The 11741-nt window shown below is 44.2% G+C and overlaps 1 long non-coding RNA gene across 1 annotated transcript; it reads left to right on the top strand.

Annotated features, from left to right (window-relative positions):
* Nucleotides 1-7438: 7438 nt before the first annotated feature.
* LOC139833994 (uncharacterized) lies at nt 7439-7991 on the top strand. Its single transcript, XR_011749393.1, has 2 exons — nt 7439-7639; nt 7774-7991. It is a non-coding gene; the product is annotated as an uncharacterized lncRNA (long non-coding RNA).
* Nucleotides 7992-11741: the final 3750 nt, after the last annotated feature.

Here is an 11741-nt window from a genome sequence, read left to right as displayed (position 1 = left end):
TATGTTGGCTTCAAGGTTGCAATAAGAAGAATTTGATGAAGGATATCAAGTGTCAAGTATGTCTTGAAGATGAAGATGAAGTGAGCCCTCAAGTTACTTCAAGACATCAACATGTTTGTATTAGGTTGCAATAAGAAGAAATTGATGAAGGATATCAAGTGTCAAGTATGTCTTGAAGATGAAGATGAAGTGAGCCCTCAAGTTACTTCAAGACATCAACATGATGAAGAATGAAGAAATGAAGTGCAAGTTAAAGATGAGCCATCTCGAAGAGATCCTTTGCTTGAGTCTTGCCATCCTTATGGTGATCATGGATATGTGAAGATGCGTCGAATAAGAAGCTCTCCCATGGTGGATTATGGGGGAGCGATCCACAAGACTTCGTCAAGCAAGCACAATCAAGAAAGGCGTCCCATCTTGTTGAGGTCAAGATCGTCGTCATCGAGCTCAAGTGGAATGCGCAAGTATAAGGTTTGCTCTTGATAGGGTTTCTTTCTCACCGGTCTCATAGTGTAGTTGGAGACCGCTTTATAGTTTAGTTGCCGTACTATCAAGAGGGCTCTCGAGTGAGTAACTCGATCGTATTGTTCGGAGAGAGCTCAAACCTTTGCATCCTTGCATCATCTTTCTTGGTTGTTATTTGGACCTTATTCATGTGATGTTTTAGAGCTTGTGCTTATTCTCATGACAAGCTCTAGTTCATCGAAAACGGATTTTGCATAGATCACTTGTTGCGTTTTCGAGTTTGGTTCATCATCTTTCTTGGTTTTATTTGGATCTTATCCATGTGATGTTTTAGAGCTTGTGCTTATTCTCATGACAAGCTCTAATTCATTGAGAATGGTTTTTGCATGGGCAACTTGTTGCATTTTCGAGATTGGAGGTTTTACCGGTATGTCTTTTTTAGATAGGTCAAACCTTTCATCATTTGTTTCTATCCTCCCTTGTTGTACTATGATGGTTTCCTGCATGATCTTGTAGAGCTTGTTCCTAGCTTCAAAACAAGCCCAAGATCATCAAAATCGGAGTCTGGATGCTAAAGTTATGCCCGTTTTAGTTTTGGTGTTTCTGCAACTTTCTGGAGGGCGGATAATCCGGCCCGAATGCCAATTCCGGGCAAATATCCGGCCAAATATCCGGCCCGAGTCCAAGGGCGATTTTCAGGGGGCGGATTATCCGGCCCGGGGGCGGATTTTCCGGCCTGGGAGGTCCCAAACGGTCATATTTCATTAGGAGGGGGTATATAAGACCCCCTTCTTCCTCCTTGGGCTGGTTGGTTCACTTTCTCTCTCTCCCCTCCATTGTTGTCCTTCAAAGCTTGCCCTAGTTCTTGATTCCTCCCAGGATTCTTGCATATTCTTGAGGAAAAAGAGAGAGGATATCTAGATCTACATCTTTACCAATCAAATCACTCTCTTTGTGAGGGGAATCCACTAGATCTAGATCTTGGAGAAATTTGGTGTTTCTCCTCTTATTTTGTTCTTCCTCTCTTATTCCCCCAATAGCTTTTGTAGCTTTGTTGGAATTTGAGAGAGAAGTACTTGAGCATCTTTGTGGTGTTCTTGCCATTGCATTGGGTGCATCGGTTTGAGTTTTCCACGGTGATTCGTGGAAGTGAAAGCAAGAAGGTTGTTACTCTTGGGTTCTTGGAACCCTAGACGGATTCTAGGCGTTTGTGGCATCTTTGTGGTGTTCTTGGGGACTCCAATTAAGTTGTGGAGAATCTTCAAGGGCATGGCCTTTGTGGCATCTTAGTGGTGTTCTTGGGGACTCCAATTAAGTTGTGGAGATTCTTCAAGGGCAAGGCCTTTGTGGCAATTTGTTGGGAGCCTCCAATTAAGTTGTGGAGATAGCCCCAAGCTTTGTGCGGGTTCGGTAACCTCCCCAAGGTTACATAGTGGTTCGAGGACATCCCTCTTGGTGGGAATTCTCTAGGAGAATACGGTGGCCCTCGTGCTTTTGGAGTGACTTGTCCTCCACACCGCTCCAATAGAGAGTAGCACTCGCAAGAGTGTGAACTTCGGGCTACATCGTCGTCTCCCGCGTGCCTCGATTATCTCTATACCCGAGCTCCTTACTTATGCACTTTACTTTGTGATAGCCATCGTGCTTGAAGTTATATATCTTGCTATCACATAAGTTGCTTGTATTGCTTAGCATAAGTTGTTGGTGCACATAGGTGAACCATAGTATATAGGCTTTGGGCTTGACAAAGTAAACGCTAGGTTTATTCCGCCTTTGTTAAGCCCATCTCGTAAAAGTTTTAAACCGCCTATTCACCCCCCTCTAGGCGACATCCGTGTCCTTTCAATTGGTATCAGAGCAAGGTCTCTCATTCTTAGGCTTCACCGCCTTGAGAGTAAAGATGTCGGTTAGGGGATTAGCGCACAATAACTTGTTTATATTTGATGGCACAAATTATGATCTATGGAAAATTTATGTGCTTAAAATCTTACGGGGTATGTCCCCGGACATGGAGCGATTTCTTGGCATGAGTTTTTCTTCTCCTAAGGATCCTCAAAATTTATCTCTTGAGGAGGAGAAAAACTCTTGCCTCGATGCTCTTGCTTCTCATGTGTTTTTCATTGTTGTGAGCAATGTAGTTACTTCGTCAATCATGCCTTTTGGGAGCTCTCACGAATTATGGAAAAAGCTTCAAGACAAATATGATGTGTCCAATATTATTAAGGATGATTGTATTGCTTCCACTTCCGTCCATGATGAGTTCTCATCTTCATCCACTTCACCAATGTGTGGCAAGACACAAAGTAATGATATGGTGAGTGGTGATGGAAATTGCAATGTCGGTATTGAGCTTACTATTGATGATCCTTCATCTGTATCTCATTGCAATGGTTCATCTTTGGACTTAAACACATCTAGCACTAGAAATGATTTACATGCTTGTGTTGATAGTCCTTGCATATCATGTGTAAGTTTCTTGAATAAATCTAATGATGATATGCTTGCTTTGTCTTGTGGCCATGATAAAAATGCTTCTATTTCCTCTAGTTGTTGTGTGACTAACATTGTAGAGGAAACCAAAGATTCTATTGGTCAAGACAAGATCTTGAAAGGAGCCTCAAGTAACTCCTCATCTTTATCTCACGGTGCTCATATGTGCCTTATGGCCAAGGGTTCCACGGTATCTCCTACCATGGAACCTCATACTTCTCGTGGTGATAAGGATGAGGATGTTTATGAAGAAGAGGATTGGGTTGTCTCTCTACGCGATAAGGGTAAGAGTGTATTCAAGGTTATCTGCAAAGATAAAATTGCTTGCTCTCACTTCTTTGAAATCTTGACTACCGCTATTGAGAGCGAAAAACTTATTTGGATGCATGAGAACACCATTGATAAAAAGGGTGCTCTTGAACGTGAGTACGCCAATGATGTGGCATCTCTAAAGGATGAACTTGAAGAAGAACAAACCACCAAGGAAGCTCTTGAGGAAACCTTTGCTCTAGAATTGTCTAGAGAAAAGGAAAACCATGATAGAGCTCTTGAGGTGTGATAACCCACAAGTATAGGGGATCGCGGCAGTCTTCGAGGGAAGTAAAACCCAAATTTATTGATTCGACACAAGGGGAGGTAAAGAATACTTATAAGCCTTAACAACTGAGTTGTCAATTCAGCTGCACCTGGAAAAGCACTAGTAACAGGGGTGATGTGAAAGCAGCAGTAATATGAGAGCAGTAATGTGATAACACAGCAGCAGTAACACAGGAGCAATGGCACCGGAAAATAGTTGATACTACTTCCAATGACATATAGAACGAGTATATGATGATGAGAGATGGACCGGGGTTCCCAGCGATCTACACTAGTGGTAACTCTCCAATAACAAGTAACAAGTGTTGGGTGAACAAATTACAGTTGGGCAATTGATAGGATTCAAAGCATTAAGACAGAACATCAATTCATTAATCATGTAGGCATGTTTTCCATATATAGTCGTACGTGCTCGCAATGAGAAACTTGTACAACATCTTTTGTCCTACCAGCCGGTGGCAGCCGGGCCTCAAGGGAATCTACTGGATATTAAGGTACTCCTTTTAATAGAGTACCGGAGCAAAGCATTAACACTCCGTGAAAACATGTGATCCTCACATCACCGCCATCCCCTCCGGTTGTCCCGATTTCTGTCACTTCGGGGCCTTTGGTTCCGGACAGTGACATGTGCATACAACTTGTAGATACAATCTAAGCAATAATTATAGAGCTTAAATCTAAGATCATGCCACTCGGGCCCTAGTGACAAGCATTAAGCATAACAAGATTGCAGCAACAATAACTTCACAAACTTTATAGATAGACTAATCATAATGTATCATCCATCGGATCCCAACAAACACAACACCGATTACATCAGATGAATCTCAATCATGTAAGGCAGCTCATGAGATCATTGTATTGAAGTACATGGGATAGAGAGTACCAACTAGCTACTGCTAGAACCCGTAGTCCATGGGGGAACTACTCACGGAGCATGATGGAGGCGGTGGCGTCGATGGAGATGGCTTCCGGGGGCACTTCCCCGTCCCGGCAGGGTGCCGGAACAGAGACTTCTGTCCCCCGAATTGGAGTTTCACGATGGCGGCGGCGCCCCTGGAGTCTTTCTGGAGTTCCGTCAAAAGGTCTCGCGTTTTTAGGTCAAAAGGGGTTAAATAGGCGAAGAGGTGGCGCAAGGGGGCGCCTGGGGGCTCCTCACCATAGGCTAGCGCGGGCCCAGGCCTGGCCGCGCCGCCTTATGGTGTGGTGGCCCTCTGGCCCTCCTCCGACTCCCCTTCGGTGTTCTGGAGCCTTCCGGGAAAAATAAGATCTTTGGCGTTGATTTCGTCCAATTCCGAGAATATTGCCCGAACAGCCTTTCTGGAACCAAAAACAGCAGAAAACAGGAACTGGCACTGTGGCAACTTGTTAATAGGTTAGTTCCGGAAAACGCATAAAAACATTATAAAGTGCGAGCAAAACATGTAGGTATTGTTATAAAACAAGCATGGAACGTCAGAAATTATGGATACGTTGGAGACGTATCAGCATCCCCAAGCTTAGTTCCTACTCGTCCTCGAGTAGGTAAACGATAAAAAGAATAATTTCTGTAGTGACATGCTACTTACATAACCTTGATCATACTATTACAAAGCATATGAGATGAATGAAGTGACTCAAGGCAATGATTTATAGTTGCTAACAAATAGATAACATATAGCAAAACTTTTCATGAAGAGTAGTTTCAAGACAAGCATCAAAAGCCTTGCATTTTAAGAGTTAACTCATAAATCAATAGATTCAAAGTAAAGGCATCGAAGCAACACAAAGGAAGATATAAGTTTCAGCGGTTGCTTTCAACTTTCAACATGCATATCTCATGGATAATTGTCAATACAAAGTAATATGATGAATGCAAATAAGCAAGTATGTAAGAATCAATGCACAGTTGACACAAGTGTTTGCTTCTAAGATGGAAGGAAGTAGGTAAACTGACTCAACATAAAGTAAAAGAAAGGCCCTTCGCAGAGGGAAGCATTGATTGCTATATTTGTGCTAGAGCTTTGGTTTTGAAAACATAAAGAGAGCATAAAAGTAAAATTTTGAGAGGTGTTTGTTGTTGTCAACGAATGGTAGTGGGCACTCTAACCCCCTTGCCAGACAAACCTTCAAAGAGCGGCTCCTATTTTATTTTATTTTTGGGTGGCACTCCTTCCAACCTTTCTTTCACAAACCATGGCTAACCGAATCCTCGGGTGCCTGCCAACAATCTCATACCATGAAGGAGTGCCTTTTTATTTTAGTTTTATTATGATGACACTCCTCCCCACCTTTGCTTTCTCAAGCCATGGCTAACCGAATCCTTCGGGTGCCGTCCAACAATCACATACCATGGAGGAGTGTCTATTTTGGTTAATTAATTTGGGACTGGGAATCCCATTGCCAGCTCTTTTTGCAAAATTATTGGATAAGCGGATGAAGCCACTAGTCCATTGGTGAAAGTTGCCCAACAAGATTGAAAGATAAACACCACATACTTCCTCATGAGCTATAAAACATTGACACAAATCAGAGGTAATAAATTTTGAATTGTTTAAAGGTAGCACTCAAGCAATTTACTTTGGAATGGCGGAGAAATACCATGTAGTAGGTAGGTATGGTGGACACAAATGGCATAGTGGTTGGCTCAAGGATTTTGGATGCATGAGAAGTATTCCCTCTCGATACAAGGCTTAGGCTAGCAAGGCTATTTGAAGCAAACACAAGTATGAACCGGTACAGCAAAACTTACATAAGAACATATTGCAATCATTATAATACTCTACACTGTCTTCCTTGTTGCTCAAACACTTTTACCAGAAAATATCTAGACCTTAAGAGAGACCAATCATGCAAACCAATTTTAACAAGCTCTACGGTAGTTCTCCACTAATAGGTTTAAACTACATGATGCAAGAACTTAATCATGATCTACTTGAGAGCTCAAAACAATTGCCAAGTGTCAAATTATTCAAGACAATATGAGGCATTTTTTTTGTTTCCAACCAAATAACCATAAGTGTTGTAGCTTCCAACTTTTGTCATTGAACATTAAAAGTAAAACGAAGAACAAGTGTTCATATGAAAAAGCGGAGCGTGTCTCTCTCCCAAACAAGGATTGCTAGGACCCGATCTTATTCAAACAAAAACAAAAATAAAAACACTCAGACGCTCCAAGTAAAGCACATATGATGTGACCGAATAAAAATATAGTTTCAATAGAAGAAACCTGATAAGTTGATGAAGAAGGGGATGCCTTGGGCATCCCCAAGCTTAGACGCTTGAGTCTTCTTGAAATATGCAGGGATGAACCACGGGGGCATCCCCAAGCTTAGACTTTTCACTCTTCTTGATCATATATCATCCTCCTCTCTTGACCCTTGAAAACTTCCTTCACACCAAACTTCTCATAAACTTCATTAGAGGGGTTAGTACTCAAAAAAAATTTGAATCCACCTTGGTCCTGTAGTGACACATTGCAAGAACTCAATAAAACATTAGCTACAGCTCTCCACGTCTAGAAAGCCTTGCTTAAAGTCCACAAGAGACAATGCAAAAAAACAGAGACAGAATCTGCCAAAACAGAACAGCCAGTAAATACGAATTTTAAAGAGGTACTTCCGTTACTCAAATCAGAAAACTCAAAACTAATGAAAGTTCACTGGTGGAAAAACAGGCTTCGGGTGAGCCCCATAAGTCGCGATGCTGCAGGATCCGCGACAAATGGTACCTTTAGTCGCGGTTCGGGAGGAGAACCGCGACCAAAGGCCTGGGCCCAGGGCGCTCGGTGGCCAGCCGGTGCACGTGGGGGTCTTTAGTCGCGGTTGGCCAGGCCAACCGCGGCTAAATGCCCGAAGGCCTTTAGTCGCGGTTGGCCAGGCCAGCGGGACTAAAGCCCCTCCCTATATATACCCATCCAGCAGCCAACACTTAGCCATTTGGTGCCATTCTCTTCACAAGCTTCACAAGTGGGTGTTAGGTTTGATTTTGGTTCCTCTTATGCACATAAGGTGTTTGATGAAATGCCCCAAGAGCATGAAACAAACATGATATGAAGTGTTGGAGCCACACTTGAGCTTTCTCATTTATTTTTTCCTCCTCGATCGCGGTTAGCAACTTGAACCTTTGATGTGTCGTTGATAAAATGTGCATTAGTTCATTGTTTAATTTATATTGTTTGTAGCTAGTTAGTTTAACAAATGCATGATGGTTAATTATATATTTTATATTATAATAATGCAGATGAATCGACAATGGATGTACGGTAACCGACTCTCCGGCGAGTTCAGTGCGGGTTTGAAAGATTTCCTCGTAGTGGCTAATGCGAACAAGCAGGAGGGTTTTGTTATCTGTCCATGTGTTAAATGTAAGAATCAGAAGGGTTACTCTTCCTCAAGAGATGTTCACATGCACCTGCTTCGGCACGGATTCATGCCAAGCTATAATTGTTGGACCAAGCATGGAGAAAGAGGGGTTATAATGGAAGAAGATGAAGAAGGGGATGATTTCATCGATGAAAGCTATCTTGCTCATTTCGGTGATACTTTCATGGAGGATGTGGAAGGTGAAGGGGACGATGAAGGGGAAGGTGAAGAAGAGGCACGTGATGATCCCGTTGATGATCTTGGTCGGACCATTGCTGATGCACGGAGACGCTGCGAAACTGAAAAAGAGAGGAGAATTTGGATCGCATGTTAGAGGATCACGAAGCGCTGTACCCGGATGCGATGATGGTCTGAAAAAGCTGGGCTGCACTGCTTGGATTTCTTGAGATGGAAGGCACGAGCAGGTGTAGCTGACTCGGCATTTGAAAACTTGCTGAAAATGTTGAAGAATATGTTTCCAAAGAATAACGAGTTGCCCGCCACTACGTACGAAGCAAAGAAGGTTGTCTGCCCTCTAGGTTTAGAGGTTACGAAGATACATGCATGCATCAACGGCGCATCCTCTACCGCGGTGAATACGAGAATTTGAATGAATGCCCGGTATGCCTTTGCATTGCGTTATAAGATCGAGGCGATGACCCTGGTGACGATGTTGAGGGCCGAGAAACCCGGGAAGAGGGTTCCCGCCAAGGTGATGTGGTATGCTCCTATAATACCACGGTTGAAACGTCTGTTCGGGAACAAAGAGCATGCCAAGTTGTTGCGATGGCACAAAGAGGACCGTAAGTCGGACGGGAGTTGAGACACCCGCAGATGGAGCATAATGGAGAAAGATCGACGAGAGTTCAAAGATTTTGCAGCTGACGCAAGGAACATAAGATTTGGTCTAAGTACGGATGGCATGAATCCTTTTGGCGAGCGAGCTCCAGCCATAGTACCTGGCCCGTGACTCTATGCATCTACAACCTTCCTCCTTGGTTGTGCATGAAGCGGAAGTTCATTATGATGCCGGTGCTCATCCAAGGTCCGAAGCAACCCGGCAACGACATCGATGTGTACCTAAGGCCATTAGTTGATGAACTTTTACAGCTGTGGGGCAGACCTGGTGTCCGTGTGTGGGATGAGCACAAAGAAGAGGAATTTGACCTACGAGCGTTGCTTTTCGTAACCATCAACGATTGGCCTGCTCTTAGTAACCTTTCGGGACTGTCAAATAAGGGATACAATGCATGCACGCACTGCTTACATGAGGCGAAAGTGTACATTTGCCAAATTGTAAGAAGAACGTGTACCTTGGGCATCGTCGATTTCTTAGAAAGGTCATCCGATAAGAAAGAAAGGCAAGCATTACAACGGCAAGGCAGATCACCGGCCGAAGCACACGGAACACTGCTGGTACTGAGGTATTTGATATGGTCAAGGGTTTGAAAGTCATCTTTGGAAAGGGTCTGGCGGACAATCAGTTCGAAGGAGGTGACGGGCACGGAGCCATGTGGACGACGCAATCTATATTCTGGGAGCTAGAATATTGGAAAGTCCGAGACGTCCGCTCTGCAATCGACGTGATGCACGTTACGAAGAATATTTGCGTGAACATCCTAAGCTTCTTGGGCGTGTATGGGAAGTCAAATGATACAAAGGAAGCACGGCGGGACCAGCAAAGTTTGAAAGACCACGATGACCGGCATCCGGAACGGTTTCAAGGTCGTGCCAGCTACGCTACGACCAAAGAAGAGAAGGTCATCTTTTTTGAATGCACGAGCGATATGAAGGTCCCGTCGGGATTCTCGTCCAATATAAAGGGAATAATAAACATGGCGGAGAAAAAGTTCCAAAACCTGAAGTCTCACGACGCCACGTGATTATGACGCAATTGCTTCCGATTGCTTTGAGGGGCTCTGCCGGAAAATGTTCGAGTAGCCATTGTGAAGCTATGTGCATTCCTCAATGCAATCTCTCGGAAGGTAATCAATCCGGAAGTTCTACCACGGTTCTGAACGATGTGATCCAATGTCTTGTCGATTTCGAGTTGGTGTTCCCGCCATCCTTCTTCAATATTATGACGCACCTCCTGGTTCACCTAGTCGATGAGATTTCCATTCTCGGTCTGTATTTCTACACAATATGTTCCCCTTCGAGAGGTTCATGGGAGTATTAAAGAAATATGTTCGTAACCGTGCTAGGCCGAGGAAGGAAGCATCGCCAAGGGCTATGGAAATGAGGAGGTAATTGAGTTTTGTGTTGACTTTGTTCCTGACCTTAAGCCGATTGGTCTTCCTCAATCGCGGCACGAGGAGACTAAGTGGAAAAGGCACGATCGGAAGGAAATCAATGATATGTATGGACGGCCATTCTCTCGGAAGCACACCACACGATTCGACCAATTCCAGCTTGGTTGCTCCGTACTTTGAGAAACACAAGAATATTTTACGCTCGGACAACCACAGGAAGCTTTGAATCCTGGATTAGGAAGGCCCACATGGAGACTTTCGGCGGTTGGTTGAGAAAACATTTAATGAGTGACAATAAGGTTGTAGATCAGTTTGTACATGTTGGCCAAGACACCATCTTCGACTATAACGACTTTCCAAAGTACGAGATAAATGGGAATACATTTTACACGATCGCCCAAGATAAAAAGAGCACCAACCAAAACGGTGGTGTCCGCTTTGATGCAGCAACCGAGAATGGGCAAAAGGTCACATATTATGGTTACATAGAGGAGATATGGGAACTTGACTATGGACCCTCCTTTAGGGTCCCTTTGTTCCGGTGCAAATGGTTCAAGCTAACGGGAGGTGGGGTAAAGGTGGACCAGCAATACGGAATGACAATGGTGGATTTCAACAATCTTGGTTATCTTGACGAACCATGCGTCCTAGCGAAAGATGTCGCTCAGGTTTTCTATGTGAAGGACAGGAGTAGCACACCGAGGAACCGGAAAGATAAGAAAACGATCGGTACATCGTTCGATGATCCAAAAGCGCCACATTGTTCTTTCGGGGAAAAGAAACATCGTGGGAGTGGAGGACAAGACAGACATGTCGAGAAGATTATAATATGTTTGCTGAAATTCCGCCCTTCAAAGTGAACACCGACCCAAGCATTAAGTTAAATGATGAGGATGCTCCATGGATACGGCACAATCGTAAGCAAGCAGGGACACAAGGGAAGAAATGATGTGTAATAATTTATTGTACCAAACTTTGTTGAATGAATCATGTGAATTATATTACCCGTGATGTGTTTGGTGTCCATTTTCGAATGATTCAATTGACTCGAGATAGCACTGATGATACATGAAATTTGGAGTGACTAAGTCATACTCCTGCATACATGAAATTTGGAGTGACTAAGTCATACTCCTGCATACAGGAAATTTGGAGTGACTAAGTCATACTCCTACATACTTGAAATTTGGAGTGATTTAGTCATACTCCTGCCTAGGCGTATAATATGCATACTCGTAGTCTTCATAGCCGCCGCCATTGTACTGGTAGTCGTCGCCTTCTAAGTTGCCGGCGTCGTCGTCCTGTCTTTGTCGTCGCTGTCGTCGGGCGGCGCTCGTGGCTCGAAGCGAGGGTAGCGCGGGCGGGGATATCGCCGGCCGTGATGTAGTCCATGACGCTCTGCGAGTCCGGCCGTACCACCATAGCCGACGGCCGGCCTCGTGGAAGTTTCCGGGAGGCGGACCGTCCTCCTCATACAGCGAGCGCCCTCTCACGCCGATTGATGAAGAAGGCGTCCCAAGTATGCTGGTTATCGGGATGCCAGCGGGGATTCATCCGCTGCTCCGGCGTGAGGTCGAGGTAGTAGTGGTTCGTG

This window comes from Lolium perenne, chromosome 1, assembly GCF_019359855.2.
Source record: "Lolium perenne isolate Kyuss_39 chromosome 1, Kyuss_2.0, whole genome shotgun sequence".
NCBI lineage: Eukaryota > Viridiplantae > Streptophyta > Magnoliopsida > Poales > Poaceae > Lolium > Lolium perenne.
This window is presented reverse-complemented; position numbering and strand designations above follow the sequence as displayed.